This window comes from Cryptomeria japonica, chromosome 4 (assembly GCF_030272615.1).
Source record: "Cryptomeria japonica chromosome 4, Sugi_1.0, whole genome shotgun sequence".
Classification (NCBI taxonomy): domain Eukaryota; kingdom Viridiplantae; phylum Streptophyta; class Pinopsida; order Cupressales; family Cupressaceae; genus Cryptomeria; species Cryptomeria japonica.
The window spans coordinates 774,938,956-774,957,619 of record NC_081408.1 but is presented as its reverse complement, the minus strand read 5'-3'; the positions used below and the strand labels follow the sequence as shown (position 1 = coordinate 774,957,619).

At 44.4% G+C, this 18,664-nt stretch overlaps 1 protein-coding gene across 4 annotated transcripts in view; it reads left to right on the top strand.

Moving 5' to 3' along the window:
• The window catches only part of LOC131031999 (transcription factor IIIB 60 kDa subunit), a 308,160-nt gene that overhangs the window by 200,402 nt on the left and 89,094 nt on the right, over positions 1 to 18,664 (top strand). The window lies entirely within an intron of this gene.

The following is an 18,664-nucleotide window of genomic DNA, read 5'->3' as shown; positions in this document are numbered from 1 at the left end:
TTGATGGTTTTCCTTGTTGTTTGATGAACTGATATATGAAGAAAACACACACACGCTTATATTGAGAGGGTGGGTGAATCAGTATAAGACAAACTTCTCAATTTATAACTTTAGCGATCATAGAACAATAATCAAAGTATTTACACAATTAAAATCTAACAATAGAGGATACAAGATGCACACACGATTTTACGTGGAAACCCTTGCAGGGAAAAGCCATGGCAAAATATTGCTTTTATAGAAAACTCCTTACAATTTTGTAGGTACCAACCCATAGGAGACACCAATTCCCTCCACTGAGCACCAACTCAGCAAGAGATACCGATCTCTTTGAGTGAGTGGCTCCAACCTCTTGAACTTGAAAAGCAGAAGGCACCAACCTTCAAAAAGCAAAGTGATTTTGATGTTTTGGATCTACCTTAGATCCCTTAGAGGACTTAAAAAATTCTGCCCATTCCTTCACTTTATCTGCCTTGAATTTCTGTTCTCAAACCTGTTGTGTGTTGCACACGCTCCCTGTCGCCGACAGGGTCCCCCTTCCTTTTTTTGGGCCTTTCCATCTTCGCCCTGTTGAGTTTCGCGCAGAGCCTCTCGCGTCCTTTCGAGCCAGCCCACGATCAGTCCGTGAGATGATGACGTTGAGCGAAGGGGCTAGTGATCCGTATAGTCAGTCGAGCCCTCGGGCGCGAATTCCAAGAGATTGTTCGAGCTTGTAAAATCGCCTTAAATAGGCGTGGGATGATGGAGACTGGCGAGTTCCGCCAAGTAAAGAGCAGCGCGTCTGAAGGTCGCATGAAGACCCAAAGTTGCCAGTTTTTGCGTAAAACGATGAGAGGGGTTACATGATGTTTGTTTTATAAGTTTGCGAGATTTGTATGAATGACGATTCTCGCTAGTTGAGAGAAAATTAAGAAGTTGCCAAAATGCCCAAAAGGGGCGAAATTGCGGACCTTCAAGCTAAAATGCCAGAAAATGTGGGAAGTTGCCAAAATGGCCAAAAGGGCCGAAATTTAGACCTTAAGGCTGAAATGCCAAAAAATTAAGAAAGTTGACAAAACTCACAAAAGGTCCGAAAAATGAAAAAGTTGACAAAATGGCCAAAAGGGCTGAAATTTGGACCTTAAGGCCGAAACGCCAAAAAGACAAAAGTTTGCAAATGACCAAAAAGGTCCGAAAATTGGCAAAAGTTGGAAAAGGTCCGAAATTCACTAAAAGCACTTAGATTATGAAATTGGCAAAACACCAGAAGTCGCCAAAACTGGCAAAATCGTCAAAAGGTCTGAACTTAGCTAAAGATCGCAGAAGTCAAAAAACTGAAAATCGCGTGAAGGTAAAAAGCGTGGAAAAGGTAAAATGTTTGCAAAATTGTCGAAAACGCCTAAGTTTTGCAAACTGCGCCCAACTTCCGAAATCGCGGTTTCTTCGGATATTGCGAGGTTGGCAAAGGGGGTCAAAACCACGCAAAATTTTTCAAAAAACCCTCATAGCTCCGAAAATCGTATTTTAGGGTGAAAGTGCGAAGTGTTTAAATTGGCAAAACGCCTAAGAGTGCTGAAAATCGCGATTTGGGGTAAATGCGAAGGAAGGTTTAAAGTTTTAAATGGTCTTGAAAACTCTCCGATTCACCGAAGTTTGCCATCCACAGCCCCTCTTCAGAGTCACGTTTCAACTAGATCGCCCAGGTTAAACTCGCAAATCGCCCAGGGTAAAATCGCTAGAGTAAATCACAAGGTTGGAAAACGCAGAAGTCAAAATCACTAAAATCGCCCAAGATAAATCGCTAAGTCTAAAATTCAAAATTGCAAATTCTTTTCAAACCGCAGCCGCTAAAATTTGAATTAGAAAGTTGAATGTTGAAATTCAAAATTGCAGAGGCCTCCCATTCCAATTTGCAAATTGTGCAAATTCTCGCCATTCATTTTCGCTAGGTAAGTATGCTTTACCTCTCTCGATCTTTTGAAGTATTTGCAAATTGGATAGATGTGTGTGCAGAAAATTGATTAAAATGCTTAAATCTTCAGAGTCGCATCTTTCTGTTTATAAGGCATCATGGAAAGCAGTCGAAATCAGAATTTACTCCTAAGATTTAACCCAGAAGTTGCATTTTCAAACTTAGGAAAATTTCTCAAGCTTTGTCCATTTTGAAAATTGATCCTGAAAATGCTTAAGTGTAAATCCACAATTGAAAGCTTCATAAACAGTTGGGTTTAAATCAATCAAGCTTTTAAGTAACAAGATCATGTTGTTCTAATTCGGTTTTTGAATGCTGGTATAGCCTTTATCTAACCCGCCTCACTTCCTTTATATCGCCTCGTAATCCGCATCCGGCCTCGTAATCCGCGTCCGTCTGTGCAAGATAAATGCCTAAATCAGCGGTAGAATCATCAAAGATGCCTGCTACAGCTGAGACATTGCGAGCATCCAAATTAGATATCCCTCGCCGAGTCGAAAGGATGAAGTACCAGTGTCAAAGAGGGGGATTGAGGGAGTCAAAAGTTCAGAGTGTCTGGGACAATGTCGGTGATACTGACCTAGGCCATATTGATATCCAATATTTCAGGAGCCGAGTCTTCTCCCCTAATGCCTACGACAGGCCTAGGCAGATGATGGAAAGTGGCATCGCCCAACCAGCAGGGTTTCCCCCAGCAGTGCAAAACTATGAGTTAGTAGTAGAGGCTGCCCGACATTACCAGCCAGGTTCTAGATTGGTGCTCCTCGAGAACATGACCCTCGCTAACTTCACTTCTGAGGCCATTGGCGACACATTTGACATTCCCTTCCCAAGCAATCCTGCAGTCAAGACCTGAAAAACGAAACCTTGATGTTATCCCCTTTGATCAAACGTAGAAAATAGCACTAGGGATTTCCTTATCTCAAGAGAGGATAGGATACTCAGCGGGTTTATTCTATTCTGCGTTGGCCATATGGAGTTTGCAGCAATACGACTTTAGACACGTCAACAAAACCCTCACTCAGATCTGCAATATAGTCTTCGAAAATATGTTCACAAATCTGAAATATCTTCATAACGTGCCTTCATAAATCTTGCACGAATTCACTATAGAACCTTCACACAAATGAGACAAAATAATCTCATAAATTCTGCTCACATAAATCTGCTCTTCTCTGCACCAAATCTTCTCTTAGAATAGGAATGATATTCAATGAGTGGATGCTTGAAATGTCCTCCAAAAACTCTTATTTATACCTTCAATGTGCTTCTTTAACCAAAAGACATATCCCTTCAACAAGGTCGGCCAAGGGATTCTTTAATACTATTTAATTTAAACTTATTTCTCCCAAAATGGGCACCATCTTCCATGAGGTCGGCCGTTGCATAAAATGTATTTTTATTTATTAATTTTCTTGCCCAAGGCTGGGTGCTCCATCCTTCTAGGTCAGCCAAATAGGAGGGGGCACCAAAAAATATATATTTGAATTAAATTCCATCCACTAACAAGGAAGTTAGTCTTCAATAAGGCAAATATATATTCTTAATCTAAAGGAGGTCGGCCCAAACAGCAAGTATGATATTTATTAATCTTATTTATTTTTCTTACCTTTGATATCAATGAAAATTTAATCCAACAATCTCCTCCTTTTTCATTGATGGCAACCCTTGTAAGAATAATCTTTTGAAAGCAATAGACTGATTGAAATGCTTCCCCTAATTGTAATGTTCCCCCTTACACAAACTTCTCCCACTTTGACATCAATGGTAAAGTGTGTCTCGGGCTAATTGAAGAAAGCAATGAAAAGCTCTCCTTGAACTCATATGTCCCTTGAAGAACTTAGTGAACGATGAGAGTGAAATCACTCTCAATTTCTCCCTTAGGTACTCAAAAGTCTGTTTTGGAGGAGGCTTTGTGAAGATATCTGCAATGTGCTTCTTAGTAGCAACATTCTCCAACTTTACTTGCTCCTCAAGTACTTTCTCTCTCAAAAAATGGTACTTAATTGGAATATGCTGTGTCCTTGAGTGCATAACATGTTTTGTCCTTAAGTGCATAATAGGATTCTTTGATATGTTGATGACACACATTATCACGAAGTATGGGAATGGGATTCTCATACTCAACCTTGATATCTTTTAATGTCTGTTTCATCTACAGATAATATAAGATAAGATAAATTTATTAATGTCCAATGGAAGACCACAAAGCGGGTCCAAGGGACTATCAACAACTAGAAAGGGGGCTAGCCCACAACAGAGACACCAAACGGTGCTCGAAGAAAAGCATCAAAACACCAGGGACAAACTAAACCAAAGAAACCGAAAGAAAGGAAAGAGAGAGGGGGAGAGGGGAAGAGGGGAAGAGGGGAAGGGAATCCCAGTTGAGACAACCCAAACCCCTCAACCCCCACTACAAAATCTGCACCGCAGAGAAGAACATCAAAATAGATGTGCAACCCAAAGAGTTGGCAAGAGGCCTGGAGCCCTTATGACACTTCTTGGAAGGAGAGGAGCACCGCTGATGAAGGGAGCCCCTCCTAGAGATCACTGACCGATGAGGGATTTGGGGGGGGCAAGCTGGCGCTTGGTGCCATGAGCTGAGCGAGTCTCAGGAAAGGAGGTAATAAGCTGGTGCGACTGAACAATGCCATGGTGTTGGTGTTGAGAGGAGAGGTCTTGGAGCCGGATGACTTCCTGAATGTAGAGAGCAAGGCACCTCTGGTCAGTGTATCTGAAAAAGGTGGAGAGGGACTGTGCTTCCTTGAAGAGGCAGTAAAATCTACCTCTGATCTCGTAGTAAATATTGCAATGGAAAACAAAGTGCTCCTCAGTCTTGACCTCTCCCATACTGCAAAACTGGCAAATCCTACTCTCTTTGACTAACTGATGATCAATCTCAATGTGGAGACGATGAGAGCCCACCCTGAAAGAGCCAAGGGGTATCCGAAGAGAATGCGCCCAATGGTAGGATAGATAAGAAGGACGCACAACGAGCCCATCTTTTAGCTCCAAAAAATGCTTATCATAAAAGGCCATCTTAGGGCGGAGGCTCTTGTGGGGGTTGACCCAAGTGGTGTGGATGAACTGCCTGTAAATATCCTCATGGACACTCCTATTAAGCTCCTATCTAGAAGGAAGGAGATGGTGAGGAGCACCCAAAGAGTACTAGAAGAGAGGGAGACTATCTATATCAATCCCAATAGAGCCAAGAAGAGCCGAAGCCTCAACAAACCAACCATGTGCCCGACCTGTGGACACCGAGGCAGCACTGGCCTCAAAAGAGCAGTAAGCAAGGTAGGGGTCCTTGAGGTGCCCCTCCCCTGTGTCATCATAACCCTGCAGGCAGTGCAAGAACCAAATAAGGTCGTTTTGATGTGTTTTTTATGATGACGTCTAACGTAGAATAAAGTTACCTAATGGTCACTTCACTCTCTCTTGATCAAAGTACGATTGTGTGCTAAGATTGTAGGAAGATTAGGCAATTGACTCCAAGGTTCCTTTATTGTACGGACGTGACTCAGTTGGCTGATGTGATTGCTGGTAATCTAAGGGGCCTTACGTTTGGATCGTTCTTTCACTTCTTTGTTGTGGTTGGAACTCCATCAGATATGGCAATTCTGTGATGCTTCTGCTTCGAACGAACTAAAATGAACTGAAAATAAACGGGAAAGGGTTTACAAAGATCTAAATCTACTCCTAAGGGTAGTGATATTAATGGATAGTGCTTTGGTGGACAAATTCCAAATAAACCAAGCTCTGCTTCGCCAAGTTTAACTACAACTCTGTAGGAACCGATGCAATCTTCTGAGGATGTTGGAGGATTTTCACATTGAGAAAAGTGCATCTGAATACCCAACACGGTGCAATCCAAATGACTATTCACAATCGAACTTGGCACAAATTTGGGGGGTTTAGGCTAACTTTACACTGCAACTTTCAATCAGCAAGATGCAAAAAGTATGAACCAAGGAAATTCATCAAACACCATCACATTCTTCATTGAAATCAAGGCACTTTATCTAACAACTGAGAAAATAAAATTCTACTAGCGAGGAAGGTGAAACCATGCAAGTTTTGAAAAAATAACTTAAGTGGACACCATCAAAGAACAATATTTCACTGTTATTATCTCAAAACATTGCAACAATTTTATGCAAGTCTCCCTCTCCTTTTTCAAATGAGGGGGTCACCCCTTTATATAGGCCTCAAGCATTGTAAAACCCTAATTAGGGTTTCCCCAAAAGATTCTCCACTCAAGATGCAACAAGGTGGGAATCAACAATAAATACCCCATAAAGCCCATATACAATTAATTACAATCCTGCCAAAAATGGCACCCATAAAGCATTAATTAGCCATTACATTCAAAAAGTGCCCACTATGCAATGAATGTACCCTCATGCAAAAATTGCCCATGATGGCATACATGCACCATCATCTCCTAAACGTGACGGCTGCATGCAAAAGGAATCTGCCACAATGCCATAAATGTGATGGCTGCATGCAAAGAGATGCTCCACTAATTTAGCGTGCGTTGACCGTATTGCTACTTGGTGAGAAACTTTAGGAGAGAGAAATTCCTTGGAGAGAGAAAACTTCTTGATTTGTGAAGGTATTTCATGAAGCTTTCAACTTTTCTGTGCTTAAGAAGAATTTTCAAAATTTCCTATTTTTTAGGATCTCTTCAAAAATAGAATTTTGGGTCTTGATTGAGAGAGAATTCTCTCACGATTCTATCACGATTCCAAATCTGCAGAAATATTTGAATTCTGCCATGTTTTGATGTTCTTGCTTTTTCTTCCTTGACCCCTGGATTGACTTGGGCGTGGAATTTTGACCTTGATGGAGGAAATTTCATCTTGAAGCATTCATCCTTGATCCCTGGATTTTGGTATTCTTCCATCTCCCTAGGTGCTATTTCCACATGATGAAGGAAATCCTTCATTAGTTGATTTTCCTTGCCCCCTCTCCTTTAGCGCACTAATCCAACCTTGGGCCGAATTTTGCATGTGTGAGGGAATTCATGGTGTGGAGGAAAATTGCTCCACACCTTGGTTTTAGTGCCCTCTATCTCCTTTGGGCACTGATTGAGCATGTCTAAGGAAAATGGGGGTGGAGGAAAATTCCTCCCCACCCAAGTTTTGGCGCCCTTGCTCTCCTTTGAGCACTATTTTGCATGGAGCAAGGATTTTTACCTATTCTTCATTTCTCCATGCCTAGGTGATTCTAGCGCCCTACTCCATCATTGGGAGTTGTTTTGCTCTGGGGAGGGAAATTTCACGATTTTCACTTTTCCAAGTCGGTCTCATTCTCTTCATCAGGATATATACATGAAATATAACATTTAAGTATAATTTATATTTCATATATATATTGGTAGGATGTTTGAGAGTGGTTTTAGATCTCAAGGAATTATAATGCAAATTATAGGTTTTAGAAGATCTTTTAGATTTTTAGACAGTCAAATTTCAGGCCATTTCCAGATTAGGTTGAGATTTGTGGATTGATGTGAATCTCTAGACTTAGATGATTTTTCGAGCTTTCTATTCTTGGACCGATTCCCACACAGTCAAATTTTGATCACTCTGCCTATTCTCTGACTCTTCCGGATTTAGAAATGATCTTTAGGAACGTTCAGTTTTCAGCATCTTCAGGGATGAACCTGCCAAAAATAGGTTTTCCCAAATAGTAAGTGTTTCAAAATGTTAGGGTTTGGACAAAACAGGCCAGGAAAGCACTTACTAAAAATAGAAATTACTAAAAATAGTAAGTTTGATTTTTTGGCAAAATTAGACCCCAATTCAGGAGGCAGTGAATCTTACTAAAAAATAGTAAGTGCTCAGAATTCGCTCAAATTTTACTGGAAGGTTTCTTGAAGGGTCTTGACTCTTGTTCTACATTCAATTTTTCCAAAATCCTAACACCCCTAAAATCTAGGGCTAGAGGCAGAAACCCTAAAATGACCAAAACAGGACCTAGACTTAACCAAATTAGCTGACATGAAAAACAAACTTGATCAAATGACCCCACTTACTTGCAAAAGCCGAGAGACTGCTACGAAAAGACCTAAAAACGAAAGCCAAAAGACCAAGAGGGCCTAAAGAAATAGGGGGCCCCCATTTGCAATGGGGGGATGTGTGAAAATGTCACAACAGGTCGAAGATGCCCCAAGTTTGAAGGGGTGAGCCCCGAACTCTACAAGAATAATATTATGAGGTATGGTCTCCTTGCATCTGATAATGTGGCGAAGAAGAACCTGAACCCGCTCCGCAAAAACCCAGTTAGACTCCAAGAGGAACGACCCCCAAACCACAGACCCATAAAGAATAGTAGGCCTAATCAGAGTGTCCATGAGGGTCATCTTGGATGTGGTGTCTTGGAAGTGGTGCCGAAAGCACTGTCTCTGAAGAAGAGCAAAGGAACCATAACCCTTGTTGATCTGTAGTTGGAGGGCAGATTTCAAACTAATAGGGGGGCCAAAGAACTTGATCCCCAGGTAAGTGTATGAGGAAGAGATCTCAACCTCCACCCCTTTGAAGAAAAAGTGGAGGTGAGAGGTCTTAAGGTAGTTAAAGACCATGACTTTCGTTTTCCCCAAATTGATCGTCAACTATCTAAAGTCACAAAAACCCGCAAGGCAATCCAACTATCTCTGTAAAGCCTCATGGGAAGAGGCCAAAAGGACAACATCATTAGTGAAGAGCAAAATAGAAATCAGAACATGGTGGAGATGGCAACCATCCACCGAAAGGGAGTGCTCCAAAAGAAACCCCTCCAACTCATCAATGTAAATACCAAACAAAGTGGGGGAAAGGGGGCAGCCCTACTTAACACCAATAGTTCTCTTGATGAAGTCAGAGAAACCAAAGGGGGTCTTAAGACAACCTAGGACCAACTCATAAAGTCTCATAATGGTAGCCAAAATAGTCTTAGAAATGTCAATGTCCCAAAGTTTTTGGAAGAGGGCCGTCCTAGGCACAGTATCAAACGATTTGCGGAAGTCCACAAAGTAGTAGTAAACCTTTGAGGAACCGTGGCGAACCTCCTCAATAATAGCTCTAAGGGTCAAGATATGATCTGGGGTCTAATAATCTGGTCTAAAACCTGCCTATCCCCGAGGACGGATACCATGGTGGTCCAATTCTTTGGAGAGAATAGCATGAAGAACTGTGGCATAGAGTTTGGAAAAAGAGTGACCAACCATAATAGTCCTGTAATTGTTAGGATTGGAAGTTGGGCCCGCCTTGTGGATCAGGTGGATGATGTGATGCGACCAAGAAGGAGGAAACCTAGCACAAACCACATGGTTGAACAAGTCGGCTAAATAGGAACTTAGGATGGCACTACCATGCTTGAAGAATTCGGCCTGAAAAACCCTCATCAGCCGCTTTGTTACTGTTCATAGTTCTAATAGCTTCCCTGATGTTCGTGTGGGTGAAAAGATGGCAATGAGGGGAAAGGCGGCAAGGATGAGGGGCTGTTCGGGGATATCATGAAGCATGAAAGTGTGGGAAACTAGAGATCCATGGTCTAGATCAATGGGAAGTGGGGAGCGACGAGGTAAAAGGGTGCGCTAGAAGGACTTGGGGGAGTGGATGAGAGCTATCTGAAGAGCTCTTCTATGCTGGGAAATGAAGAGGCGTTTCTTGCAGCGGAGGAGATGGTGGTAGGATGTTCTAAGCCACACAAGATTAGGGTGGTGGTTGAAAAAGGCTTCACACAGGGTATGGTGGTAAGATCTGCAGTCCGTATCATACCATTTGTTCATAGGGCAAGTGCTATTCCTAGAAGGATGGGCTGGTCGGGGGGGAGGTGAAATGGGGAAAGGACAAGAGGGCCGTCCCCCAAATAGACTCAAAAAGGCGCTCAAACTTGGTGGCAGCAGATTCAAGAGGGAAGAAGAGGGGGTTCAGAGGGAGGTGTTGCTGAGGTGGTGAGCAAAAAGGTCATGGTCGACATCGTCAAAGCAAAAGGAGGTACGGGGAAGGGGGGTTGAAGGGGGAGGCATCGGGGAGGGGGGGGATGGCCTGAATGGAGAGGCTAAGGATAACATGATCGGCTAGGGAGATAGGGGTGACCAAGAAGTGGGTAATAGAGAGAATAAAGGAACAGTTGGAAAGAACATAATCTACAACACTCGCCCCATTGTAGTGAGGCCTGCAGCTAAAAAACTGTTAGGTCGGGAAACAAGGTAAGCCATTAAGAACCACAAGGTCCTGAAGCGTTGTCAAAATTTTTGTGGAGCCCCAAAACAATTGGATCTGTATCCTCAATGCACATAGTATCTGCAACACGGTCATGGAGGAGGGGTTGAGCAACCTGTGTCTGTGCATTAAAATCACCCGGAATGAGAACGTCTCCAGCCGTAGAGAACTGAGAAATGCTATCATAGAGATCTATGAAAGGGTCACCCTCAGGGCCATTATGAACTGCATACGAAGAAGAGGCAAGGGGGAAGTGGCAAACCCCAATGAAGATGTCCCTGAGGCGGGGGCAGCCCGGCAAACCCGGACCCACAAGAGTCTAGCTGACTCATCAGTGAGGACAACTGAAGTTTGACCTTGAAAACAATTACTGACAAGGCAAGCAACACCCTCGGAACCGCGGACCTCACTAGAGCACCGGGCCTCAAGTCTAAAAGCAGATAACCAATGGAATCCAGAAACACCTAGAAGGAGACGGGTAGAGCTCTCATGAGTCTTTGTGAGGAAAAGGAAATCGGAAGAGCCAATAGCATCCTGCAATAAGCTTGGCGAAGACTAGAAGGTCCCATTCCCATTCCAGCAATTGATCTGCAAAGTAGTCCTAGTGGTATTACAATCGCCTGCACCCTGCTGGGCCTGTAGGCATCATTTGGTAGCAGCAGTGACCTCCCTGGGTTCCCACCCCAGGGGGAAGGAATATCTAATGACAACCTTGAGGTTCCTTATGACAACCCATTTACCCTCATGTCTAGCAGCAACAACAAGTGCTCTGGATTGTTTCAGTTTTGTGACCTATGATTTGTTAAGATCCTTGTCAAGAAAGATCTTCGTGGGCAATGGGAAAAGCTTCCTTCGAGCCTTAAGAACACAAAGCCAGACTGCAATAGTGAACAAATGGAGGAAGAGCGTGGAATCAAATCCAACCCAGGCCCTATCTAGGGTGATGTCAAGGAGATCAAGATGCTCATGAAGGAAGGAGTTGTTGTCGGGTAATTAAGCATTAAGGTAAATTGTGTTAGCGTCGGTAGTTAACCTGTCGGTTGTCGGCAGTTGGTACCGGCTAACTGACCAGACTCCTTTATATTGTATCTGTTTCCAGTCTTTGGACAGGCTATTGTAGTCGAACATATTGCTACCATTCTATGTACTGGCTTATGATGAATCAATAGAACACTTGTGAGTTCCATATATTCTGTGTACTTCTGTCATTTATGCAATGTCTTAACCTGACACCCTACGGGGAAAACATTTGGCTCCATTGCCTAAGTAAAAACCTGGGAGCAACAGGAAAAGGGCGTACTACATGGCACACGGATAATGGGACAACCATTACTAGAAGGAACGAGTGACCCTGACAGAGAACCCGACGAATTGTTTGAGGGGGAAAAGACACTCACAAAGGATTTGTCCTGCATCCTACAGGTGGCAATTGAAACACATGTATGGAGGGAAGCCACTGCCGAAGATGTCCCAAAAGATGCTGTGTGGAGTTCGCTCAGAGTAAGCCCTGCTGTGGAGCAGATGATGAGCCAATTGCCTAACCTTTTGGCACAAGGATTTTTGGCTCTCCAGAATCGAAGGGAAGACATCTACCGAGAGAACCGACGACAACAAATTCTACGAGAATTTAGGGAGCGCCAAGAAGAGTAGCGCAATACATGAACTCTGATGGTCAGTGAGAATAAATAAGAACACCCCCATTGTAATGAGTATGTCAGTGACATACATTATGTACGAGGAATGAAGTAATACAAGTTTTTTTGTTTGGTTGTGTACATGGTATGTGCTTGCTGTGTACAGAAGTGATTTATGCCCAATATACTAAATAAAGACAAAAATAAAAAGATACAAAGTGACGAATGGGAAGTGGCACAAAGAGCGTTGAATCTCAGACAATAGATAGAATGAAGGCATAGGCTAAGGCAGCTTGCCGACGGACGACCGGCCGAGGGGTTGCTCGAAGGGAACCCAGGAGGTGTCACGGAGGTTGCGGAGGTAGAGATAGATGGAGAGAATTATACTCTCTACACTGTTGTAGGGTTGGCCGAAGGGAACCTAGAAGAAGTCACGGAGGGTGCCGAAGGAGAACTCTATAGTTTGCCAGAATACCACCATAGGATAAGAAATCGCGAAGAGTTGGTGGAACAAACAAGGCGAAATCTAAACTTGATCGACGCTACCAGATACCTACTAAAGAACTTGTCCATTTCGGAGGACAACTAGAGGGAGACAACCAACCGGAGGGAGATGACCAAAGGTGACGGTACAACCGAAGGTGTCGAGGGAACACAAGGGTATCGTATGGGAGGCAATTTGTTCGGTTTGGGGTCACCAACCTTCTACGGAGGACCTACGAGTGGAGGGTTCGGTGCAAGAGGCAGAGGCGGAGGATCACCAGGTACAAGCACACAAGGCATCAAAGGAGCAAGACCCAGCGGTGGGATGGCAAGTAAATAGAAATTGCCAAAGTTCACAGGGGACGACAAGGAAGACCCTGTACGGCACTGTCGTACATGTGAAACTATTTGGTCCGCCAACGGAGTGACGGACCAGGATGAGTGGGTATAGCAGTTCCTAGCCACATTACGCGGAGTTGCCATAGATTGGTACTCCGATGTTGACAAGCAAAAAGTGGCCACATGGGCCAATCTATAGAAGGAATTCAAGGAGGAGTTTCGGTTGCTTCGTGATGACAATGAAATCGTAGCCAAAATATACAGTACCAAACAAGGTCCCAAGGAGACAGTACGAGCATATAGCCGGAGGCTGAAAGAACTGCTGGGTAAAATGGAAAGCCAACCCGCAGATGGGTTGAAGAAACGATGGTTCGTTGAAGGGTTGAAATCCTCCCTAAGGAAGAAGATGAAAATTGTACCCCCGACGTCATATGACGACGCCTATAATAGAGCGATGGACCTCGAGAGCGAACACAAAACGTCAAAGAAGAAGAAAAGTAATAAATATTCATCCGACGATGATGAAGACTCTGACAGGGAAAGCAACAACGGTGGCGAATCGAGAATGCTGAAAGAATTCAAAGCCATGAAAGGGAGTACAAGTAAGACTGAAGAAAACTTTCTGCCCCACGAAGGCTTTCTGCGACATTTGTCAGATTGCCGGACATTTGACAAAGGAATGTCCCTAGAATATGAAAACCAGGAGCCAACAAGTTCTCTTCACGCAAGAGCAGCTGGCCACCTAAAATTCGCAAACCGCCAACAATAATGCATCATCTAGCGGATACCGGAACACAACCGGTGAGGGGGGAAGACCAATAATAACAGTAATAATAGGGGCCGGATCCAATATGATCCGAAGGGACGACCAATGATCCAGTGCCGAGCCTGCAATCAATGGGGCCACTTTGCTAGAGAATGCACCTCAGAAGAAACTCCACAAAAACTATGCAAATGGTGTGTCTGGAGACCACGATGATGGAACTTGCCCAAAGTCGGGAATGAACCTGCTCAACATTGACAGGACGGAGGAACGGGTATTGGCAATCACACGGTCACAAGCAAAGAAGGCCACATACCCGGACCCCCGCATAGAGAAGCAGCAGGCGCTGGAGGTGAAGGCTGAAGTGGCGAAGGAAATGTTGGCACAAGGGAACACTCAAGAAGCGGCAAGTACTTCCCGCTCTGAGGTTGAGGAAAATATCTTGAATCAAATGCTGCAGATTGAAGTACCTGTGAAGATGAAGGACCTCTTGGAAACGATGCCGCAATTACGTACGACACTCCTACGTATGGGGCAAGAAACCCCATAGAGTTAGGTGACCCGGAATACGGATGTTCCTAGCGGAACACCAACAGACCCATTGGTGCTAACACTATATAGTGGTCGGCACCCGGCGGTGGTAGAAATGGGAATACTTGGCACCATTTTGATTGACACCATTGTCGACGGCGGGTCGGGAGTGAATGTGCTTCTGGAAGAAACCTGGAAGAAGCTTGGCAAGTCGACACTATGGCCGTCAACCTTCAACTTACTGGGAGTGGATCAACATGGTATCAAACCTCTTGGAACGCTCTTGGTGCAACAAGTGACCATCGGGACACAACTATTTGTCCTCGACTTCGTGGTGATTCCGCTCGCCAAGAAAGGATACGATGCCATTCTTGGCAGAGGGTGGTTGGTGGCGGCCATAGCGAATCACAACTGGAAGCGTAACATGCTGTCCATGGGGAAAGCCGGGCGAAAATTTATTATCGACTTGAAAACACAATTTGTGAGTGAAGAACTTGCGTCAGAATCGGAATCGGACGGTGAGGGCGGAGTTGACGAAGGAAAGTACGGAAGGGAACCGGATGAGGAAGGCATCGTGGGAATCCAAGGATGTTCGGAAGATGAGACCGATTCCCTTAATGGGCTCTTCCACTGGCAAATGGAAGACTACTAGCTGCTGTATGGGTGCAACATGTTGGAGGTTGACGAGGAGCCGGACGAAAATGAATTTCCGCTAGCGTACGGGGAATACATAGAAGGGGATGCTCCTGTCAACAAGACACCAGCATATAGGTTTGACATGACGAAACCAATCTGGTATGAAGAGTCCGTAAAACCTACAAACCTCGGCATGGAAGCAGAGCCAGGGAACATCCTGGTTGGCGACGACGGGAATCTAGTCCTTAAAGAAGTCGCGTTTAAAATATTCATGGAAAACAAGGATGTATTCGCTTGGATGTACAAGGACCTCAAAGGGGTGCCGCCAAAACTATGTGTACACCAAATTTCACTTGTACCTGGGGCCGTACCTGTATGGATGAGGCCGTACAGAATGAATAAAAACTATGCTGCGAGAGTGAATGATGAAATCGAGCGTATGCTCGAAGCAGGGATTATTTTCAAAGTGCAGACCAGCGAGTGGGTATCGCCCACAGTGATATCCCTTAAAAAGGAGGCAAACCAGATCCGAATCTGCGTGGATTTCAGATGCCTTAACGCGGTCACCATAAAGGACTCGTTTCCAATACCATTTACGGATAGCATCTTGGAGGAAGTGGACCGTCATGAAATTTGTTCATTTATGGATGGATTTTCTTGGTATAATCAGATATCCATTGCCAAAGGGGACAAATTAAAAACGACCTTCATAGTGGAAGATGGCGTGTACGCATATAACCGAATGCCGTTCGGGTTATGCAACGCGCCAACGACATTCCAATGGATAAGCCTTCGCATTTTTGACAAGATGTTAGTAGGGAACTTCAGAGCGTTCCTTGACGATTGGTCCATCTATAGTAACCAGGATGCACATCTGGCCGCACTTAGTGAATGCATGGAGAGATGCAGGCGAGCCCGCCTAGCACTCAATCCCCAAAAATGCAGATTCATGGTGCCTCAAGGGAAGTTGTTAGGACACAGTGTGAGAGGCTGGACTCAAGATTGACCCAGACAAGATTCGGGTGATAGTGGAAATGGAGGCACCGACAGATGTCACGGGAGTCAAATCCTTCCTAGGACACAGGGTATTACAGGCGGTTTATCAAAAATTTCGCTGAAGTATCTTGCCCTCTGGACAACTGACAAGGAGAGGTGAACGGTATGCATGGGAGACGGTTCAAGAAGAGGCCTTCCAAGAACTGAAGTCACGGTTGGTGGGTGCGCCAATCCTGACATATCTTGACTAGGACAAAGAGTTCCATGTACACGTTGACGCATCCAATTTCGCCATAGGGGCCACACTGGTGCAGGTTGGCGATCACGGGCTAGATCACCCGGTCTACTATGCAAGCAGACTCCTGTCGAAGGCAGAGAAAAATTATAGCACCACAGAGAGGGAAACCCTCAGGATGGTGTACTCTGTCCAGAAATTTCGACATTACTTACTGGCCACCCCGTTCACATTTTATGTAGACCACCACGCGTTGATGTACCTGGTAAACAAACCAATTATCCAAGGATGAATCAGCTGATGGCTGCTACTGCTTCAGGAGTTTACATTCAACATTATTATAAGACCCGGGAAGAGCCATGTGATAGCTGACCAGCGATCGAAAATCCAATCAAGAGAACCAGCCGAAGGAGTGAATGAAGATTTTTCAGATGCTCACTTATTTCGCATCGCTATTCTACCCGCCTCGTACACAAGCATGGGGGAATACTTATCGACATCACGGTTTCCGAGGGAGATGCCACCAGGAGAAAGAAGGAAACTAGTACTGAGGAGCAAAACATTCCAACTCATTAATGGCCTCTTGTACAAAATGGGACCTGACCAGGTCCTACGGCGATGCATCTTGGAAGAGGAAATTCAGGGTGTCCTAAGGGAAGCACATGAAGGGCTCGCAGGTGGACACATGGGGCCTGGCACCACGGCAAGGAAAGTTCTGTTGGCAAGATTGTGGTGGCCGACACTACATAATGACGCCAGAGAGTGGGTGACGAGCTATGATATATGCCAACGGGTCGGACGGCCATTGAAGAGGGATTTTATGCCCCTCAACCCATCGAATACCTAGGAATTGTTTGAGAGATGGAGATTGGATTTCATCGGACCATTAAAACCAAGTAGAGCTCAACGATGCAGATACATTGTAGTGGCGACAGAATACTTGACCAAGTGGGTCGAGGCACGGGCTTTGCCAGACAACTCGGCGGTCAATACAACAAAATTTATCTATGAACAAATCATTATGCGGTATGGGATTCCAATCCAACTGACGAGTGACAGAGGAGGACATTTTGTAAATCATATAATCCGGTTGCTAACAACGGAGTTCAAAATCTTCCACTCCTTATCAAGCCCCTACTATCTGTGGGCGACGGGCAAGCCGAGGCGACCAATAAAATAATCATGTCGATGATTTATAAGTCTTGCGGAGTGGAGAAGGATGATTGGGAGGAGCGCCTACCGTTGGTACTTTGGGCCTATTGAACAACTTATAAGGTAACTACAGGATAGACTCCCTTCCAGCTAATGTATGGACAAGAAGCCATGGTGCCAGTTGAATTCATGGTGCCGAGTCTCCGAATTGCCATCGATAATCGACTTGGCAACATGGAAAGCCTGAGAGAGAGACTGTACGCTTTGAACAAATTGGATGAGCGACGGATGATGGCTCAGTGGGCGACAGAGACGACACATCAAAGGCAGAAGAGTTGGCACGACAAGCATTTGTGAAGAATGCGGTTTACCCCAGGGCAACTTGTATTAATGTTTAATGGGCGCAACAAGATCAAGCCCGATAAAATTCAAGGTAAAGTGGTTGGGCCCTTTCAAAGTTCGCAAGGTCGGTGTGAACGAGGCGATCAAGCTGTGGACACTGGACGGGCAGGAGGTGCAGGACACAGTGAATGGCTCTAAATTGAAGGTGTACCATGAGCGAGAAGGACCCAGCCAGCGGCACAAGTAAGAAACAATAAATTAAATTAAACAAAACAAAACAAAAAAAAACCACCCAACTTGTAGTGTACCTACCAAATCAAACGGAGGTTGATGCCAACACCCCAGTGAGGTCAAGGGGCAGCGCTTCTCGCGGGGTCTTGGGGCACACCATTTTCATTATTTTTTGCAGGAACTTGTCTTTATTATTTTTGTGAAAATGAAGGGAAATTTGCAAGTGGCGAGCACGAAAAAAAAAAAAAAGAAAAGAAAGGAAATTTTACATGTTGGAAAAATTTAGAAAAATGTTTTTCAAGGGTTTTTTTGTAAGTGCCGAAGAATTAAGGGGGACTTGTTCATAGTAAGTTCGTACGAAACTGAAAGACAGAGATCCATACGGATTCTACAAGTAAAGGAAATACCGTACGGTCAATAAATAATACTCCACGGATCTTAGAAGAAAAATCCGTACGGAAATTAGAGTACGGGAAGGAGTGCCAACAAAGGAAAGAATTTGTCCGTTTTATAGGCAGAGGCCCATACTTATCAAGGAAAAGCGAATTCCGTAGGGAATCTGGTACGACGGGGAGACAAACCTTCCGTATGGAAATAAAAAACAGTGAAGGGAAAAGTCCGTACGAAATTAAAGTGGCAAGGAGAGGACCAAAACCGTATGGAATTTTTTGGCGACAGTGCCAAAGATTTCTGTACAAAAAGTGGAGAACCGAAATTCCGTACGACCTTTGCCAGTAACTGGATTTGGCATGACAAATTCCATACGAACCAAGGGGCTGCTAGAGTCAAGAAAAGTTCGTACGGATTCAGGGGTGCCAGAGGAAAACAAATTTTCGGAGAAGTAAAATACTGGCCATACGGACCATGGAAGCAGACTAAAAGTCGAAGCATAGAAGGCACATAGGGCCAAGTCGTACAGACGCAAGGGGATTGCAACAAGTACCATTGAGACAAGGGGAATAAGAGATCGCAATTGGAAGAAAGAACATGTGAAGGTGCCCAGGAGAGGAAAGATATAAGTTTGGTAGAAAAAAAAAATAAAACAAATCATTTGATGGCGTCTAGAGCTAGGCAGTTGAAAAAATTGGATTGGAGGAGGAGACTACAGGATTCAGAGAAGACAACCAGGAAACCGTCTATAGACTGTCCTATGGATAAGGGGAA